This window comes from Helianthus annuus, chromosome 9 (genome assembly GCF_002127325.2).
Source record: "Helianthus annuus cultivar XRQ/B chromosome 9, HanXRQr2.0-SUNRISE, whole genome shotgun sequence".
Lineage (NCBI taxonomy): Eukaryota > Viridiplantae > Streptophyta > Magnoliopsida > Asterales > Asteraceae > Helianthus > Helianthus annuus.
The window spans coordinates 79,669,532-79,675,583 of NC_035441.2; positions in this window are offsets into that span (position 1 = coordinate 79,669,532).

Sequence of the window (6,052 nt, forward strand, 5' to 3'; positions counted from 1 at the left end):
CGGGTTGTTCAAGTGTTAACAGTTTAAGTTTATCAACAGATTTCAAGTTATACAATCAAACACATAATCATGCAATCACAGAACACTTTATATATCACAACGTGTACATTACAAGTCAAACAAGTCAAACGACTAATCAGTCAAAGTCAACGGTCAAAGTCAACGTGCAATAAATGCGAAAGTGAAAGTCGGAAACTCGAGTTGTCACATTATCCCCAACTTAAAAGAAATTTCGTCCCGAAATTTAGTACGTACCCACTGAGGAAGCTAGATAGGTTGCATCGTTCACTGGTTTTCTTGGGGTGTCACATCCTTCCCCCGTTGATCTGGAATTTCGTCCCGAAATTCCGTGGTAGTAGCTTCAGCCTCAGCAGTGGTTGTATTGGTTTCGAATAACTGGGGATACTTTTCTGTCATCTGGTCTTCGCATTCCCAGGTGTACTCTGGGCCACGACGGGAGTTCCAACGAACTCGAACAAGAGGGATTCTCTTGTTTTTGAGGACCTTAACATCCCGGTCCGTGATTTCAACTGGCTCCTCGACGAACTGCAACCACTCGTCGATAGTGAGTTCCTTAAAAGGAACTATGAGGGTCTCATCTGACAGGCACTTCTTCAGATTCGACACGTGAAATACATTGTGAACTGCACCGAGTTCAGCTGGTAGGTTTAGCTTGTAGGCCACTTTGCCTATTTTCTCAATGATTTCGAACTGTCCGACGTACCGCGGATTTAGTTTGCCCCGCTTGCCAAAACGTACCACATCCTTCCAGGGTGAGACTTTAAGTAAAACCCGGTCCCCGACCTGAAATTCCAATGGCTTCCTACGCTTATCCGCGTAGGCTTTCTGACGGTCGCGTGCTGCCGCCATGCGTTGTCGTATTTGTGCTATCTTTTCTGTGGCATCCACTACAATCTCCGGACCCGTGATCTGACTATCCCCCACCTCTGCCCAACAGAGAGGTGACCGGCATTTACGCCCGTACAATGCCTCGAATGGAGCGGCTTGTATGCTGGTGTGATAGCTGTTATTGTATGAGAACTCCACCAAAGGGAGGTGCTTTTCCCAGCCGTTGCCGAAATCAATAACACATGCCCGAAGCATGTCTTCAAGAGTTTGGATCGTTCGCTCAGACTGCCCATCCGTCTGAGGGTGATACGCTGTGCTCATGTCTAACCGTGAGCCGAAAGATTTGTGCATCGCTTGCCATAGCTCTGACGTAAACCGATCCGAATGGAGATGGGCACCCCGTGCCTCGAAACAACTTCTTTAAGATAAACGTCTGCGAGAGTGGAGAACTTATCCGTTTCCTTAATAGCTAGGAAGTGTGCAGACTTGGTGAGTCGATCCACGATCACCCATATGGTGTCATTCCCACGCTGGGATCTGGGTAGGCCAGTAACAAAGTCCATGGAAATTTCTTCCCATTTCCATTGCGGTATCTTGGGTTGCTGAAGTAGGCCCGCTGGTTTCTGATACTCCACTTTGACTTTTGCACATGTCAAACACTTGCCGACGTAAGTAGCGATGTGGGCCTTCATGCTAGGCCACCAATAAGTAGTTCTGATGTCATGGTACATTTTATCCGAACCTGGATGTACCGAGTAGCGAGACTTGTGTGCTTCATCCATCACAAGTTCTCGTAAGCCGCCATAAAGTGGGACCCAAATACGCCCTGTTACATAGTAGGCGCCGTCTTCCTTTTGTTCCATTCGTTGCCTTGAGCCGCGTAAGGCTTCAGCCTTGACGTTTTCGGGTTTCAATGCTTCCATCTGAGCAGTTCGTTTCTGTGCAGGAAGACTGGACTGAATAGTGAGTTGCAAGGCTCGTACGCGTCTAGGTAGAGTGTCCTTTCGACTGAGAGCGTCAGCCACAACATTGGCCTTGCCTGGATGGTACTTGATGGCGCATTCATAATCGTTGAGTAACTCGACCCATCGTCGTTGACGCATGTTCAAATCCTTCTGCTTAAGAATATGCTCGAGACTCCTGTGATCGGTGTAAATTGTGCAGTTGGTACCGTACAGGTAGTTTCGCCATATCTTAAGCGCGAAAACAACAGCTCCCAGCTCTAGATCGTGCGTCGTGTAGTTTCGTTCATGAACCTTGAGTTGACGAGAAGCGTAAGCAATAACCTTATCCCATTGCATCAATACACACCCAAGACCCTGTATCGACGCGTCACAATAAACCACAAAGTCGTCCGTGCCCTCTGGCAGTGAGAGAATAGGTGCGCTGCAAAGCCTATCCTTTAGGTACTGAAAAGCGGTTTCCTGGGGACCTCCCCAACGGTAGGTGACACCCTTCTGTGTCAGTAGTGTAAGCGGCTGTGCGATCTTCGAAAAGTCTTTGATGAATCGTCTGTAATACCCCGCCAAACCCAAGAATTGGCGTATTTCCGTTGGTGTACGCGGTGCAGGCCAGTTCCTGATCGAATCTACCTTGGATGGATCGACATGAATCCCATCCCTGTTCACCACATGGCCTAAGAAGTGGACTTCACGAAGCCAGAAGTCGCATTTGGAAAACTTGGCGTACAATTGTTCCTTTCGAAGTTGTTCCAAAATCAATCGTAGGTGCTGTTCGTGCTCCTCTTGGCTCTTGGAGTAAATCAGAATGTCGTCGATGAAGACAATCACAAACTTGTCTAAGTACGGCTTGCACACCCTGTTCATCAGATCCATAAATACGGCAGGCGCATTCGTTAACCCAAATGGCATGACAAGAAACTCGTAGTGACCGTAGCGGGTTCTGAATGCGGTTTTGGAGACATCCTCATCCCGGACTCTCAGTTGATGATACCCTGACCTCAAGTCTATCTTGGAGTAGTAGCTCGACCCTTGCAACTGGTCGAATAAGTCGTCTATACGCGGAAGAGGATAACGGCTCTTCACCGTCACTTTGTTCAGTTCACGGTAGTCGATGCACATCCTGAAAGTGCCATCCTTCTTTTTCACGAAAAGTACTGGAGCTCCCCAAGGCGATGAGCTTGGACGAATAAAGCCCTTTTCCAAGAGCTTTTGTAGCTGCTTCGACAGTTCTTCCAACTCGGTTGGAGCTAAACGATACAGTGCACGGGCTATTTGTGCTGCTCCAGGAGCTAACTCAATCTGGAATTCGACTTGGCGGTGAGGCGGTAAACCGGGTAAATCTTCAGGAAACACCTGAGGAAAGTCACGTACAACTAGAATATCCTCCAGCTTCTTTTCCCTTGCTGATGCATCAGTGACAAGTGCCAGAATTGCAGTGTGCCCCTTTCGTAAACATTTCTGCGCCTTTAAGAAAGAGATGATGCCAACCACAGCACCACTCTTGTCGCCTTGAACTTCGAGAGGTTCTTGACTAGAACGAGGAATACGAATGATCTTTTCCTTGCATAAAATCTCTGCGTGATGTTGGGATAACCAATCCATACCGATGACGACGTCGAAACTACCCAAAACTGTGGGTATAAGATCAATCGAGAAGGTCTGACCAGCTAAAATGATGCTACAACCCTTGATTACATGTGCGGCTTCTACACTCTTACCATTTGCTAACTCTACGACATGTTTGGTGTTTAGGGGTGTTGGTGTTCGTTTTCACAATTTACTCATTTTCAAGGACATATAGCTTGTATCAGCACCCGAATCAAATAAGACAGTAACATAAATATCGTCGAGAAGAAACTTACCCATAACCACATTGGGATCATTCATTGCGTCGCCCTGACCCAACACAAAAGCACGACCCCGAGCTTCGTTGCCATTGTTGTTGTTGTTGTTTCCCCCGTTGTTGTTGTTCCCGTTGCCCTGGTTATTGTTGTTGTTGCGATTCTGGTTCTGGTTCAATTGAGGGCAATCACGTTTGAAGTGGCCTTCAGCCCCACACTGGAAACATCCCCGGTTTCCACGCTGTGGCTGCTGCTGCTGGTTCTGTGGAGCTGGCGGTGGAAGTTGCTGGTTCTGATTTGCTGGCCATGAGCTTCTACAATCCTTAGCCTCATGACCCATCTTAAGGCATCTTTGACAACGTTTCCTGCTGTCACACCCCCAAAATCCACACGCGGAGTACCACCGCTTGGGAGCGTGACATGACCAGGATCAAGCCATCAATCATATCAAACATAGCATTTAAAAATAAAAGTAATCAATGTAAATCATCATGACATGATTGATGTTCCAAAACCAAACATCGTTTAAATAGCGGAAGCATAGTAATGTATCTCAAAATAATTATAAGTTCAGATAACGTTCATGATCCGTATCCCACAACGACCTGCTCCTCCCTGTGCAAGCTCCGTAATGTACCTAAGGTCCTGCAAGGCATGCAGCAAATAATCAACAAACTAGTTGAGCGAGTTCACAGAAAGTAAGTTCATAACATAGTGCGTAAGTATAGCTAGTGGGGGCTTCCCATACTAGTGTGTACTAAAGGTGGGGGCTTCCCAAACCTTGTGTTCTTATTACTGGTGGGGGCTTCCCATGTTCATCCTGGCTAATGAGGGCTTCTCATTAACGGTACTAACTAGACTAATTTCCGACCATGAGTTCTTCTTTACCAAGAACAGGAAACGTACAGGGTCACGTAGGCTTTACGTGACGTGCCCTTCCCCGAGGACATGGTACGCGTGGGGGCTACGTAGGCCTTACGCAGCGTGGCCTTCCAACCTGGAAGCCAGTGGATGGTATTGGGTTACGTAGGCTTTACGTAACGTGTCCTCCCGACCCGGGAGACAAATGGCAATTACTGGGTTACGTAGGCTTTACGTAACGTGTCCTGACTAACCTGAGGACGATGGTCTATAGTCTGGAGAATGCGTAAGTACGAGTAACTCCTTCAATATTAACATATCCAACCCAATTCCCAACCCGGGAATCCCATGCCTTGGCTGTGTGAACTCACCTTGGTTTGCTCGGCAGATACACAAAGAGTACCGTTAAGCTAGTAAATGGTCAACCACGTCCTATCATGGTTATTATACAAGTCAGGTTCGTATATAGCACGTATATTGTATCACGTATAATCATGGTAACCACGTACATGTATCATCAATCCGATATACAATCTAAGTGTTCGGTCCAATCATTACCCGGCCCAATGACAATAAGCAGCCCAATATCATAACAGTCATAAGATTGGGCCTGTGACAGTGTAGGCCCAAAACAGTGTTTGTGCATAGCCGGTCTCGAGTCGCAACCGGCGATCTCGAGTCGCAACCGGAGATTTCGAGTCGCAACAGCTGGTTACGAGTCGCAATGGTGATCTCGGTTCGTCATGGTCCGGTTACGAGTCGCAACGGGACTCGCAACCATGGTCTCGGCTTGTGCTGTTTGTGGTCTCGAGTCGAGACGATGAGGTTTCGACTCGCAACCTGAGTCGCAACCGTGTGTGTAACTGGTTTCCATAATTCCTGTAACAATCACTCCGTGATTCTAGCAAACAACTTAGGCAGTTTCACAATTCAGATCAATTAACAGTTTTTCCATAATCCATCAAGCATACTATCGATCAAACAGGACTTTTATCATGAATTTCGTATGAACATTAATAATCCAAAATCAAGAACATTTATCTAAGCACATAAACACATCCGATTTTAACATTCACGAAGCCAATCAATGAGCATCAACTAATCCGATTTAGTTAGCATATTAACCAGTTACAATCTGATTTAATCACGTATACATGTGGCCAATTACAATCATACAATCACCTATATCCGATTCATGAGCAAGCCAATTATATGAACACTAACTATCATTGATCCAATCTAAAATTATCATACACAACCCGTTAACAAGACTCATTCGGTATCAAGCAATCATATTCGAAAACATACACACAACCAATTACAAACATGACAAGTACTAACCGAATTAGAGAAGAAGAGAGGGTGATCCGAATTGTGGAGGCTCTTGCCGTCGGGTTCCAAGCAAACAAGAGAGAGAGAAAAGACTAGGGTTTTGAGAACTTGTGTGTGTGATATGTTTGTAACAAGAATGAGAAACAAAACCCCTTACAACTTGCTTGAACACGTGAAAGGGGAGTGGGCCGAAACCCCTCATGGGCC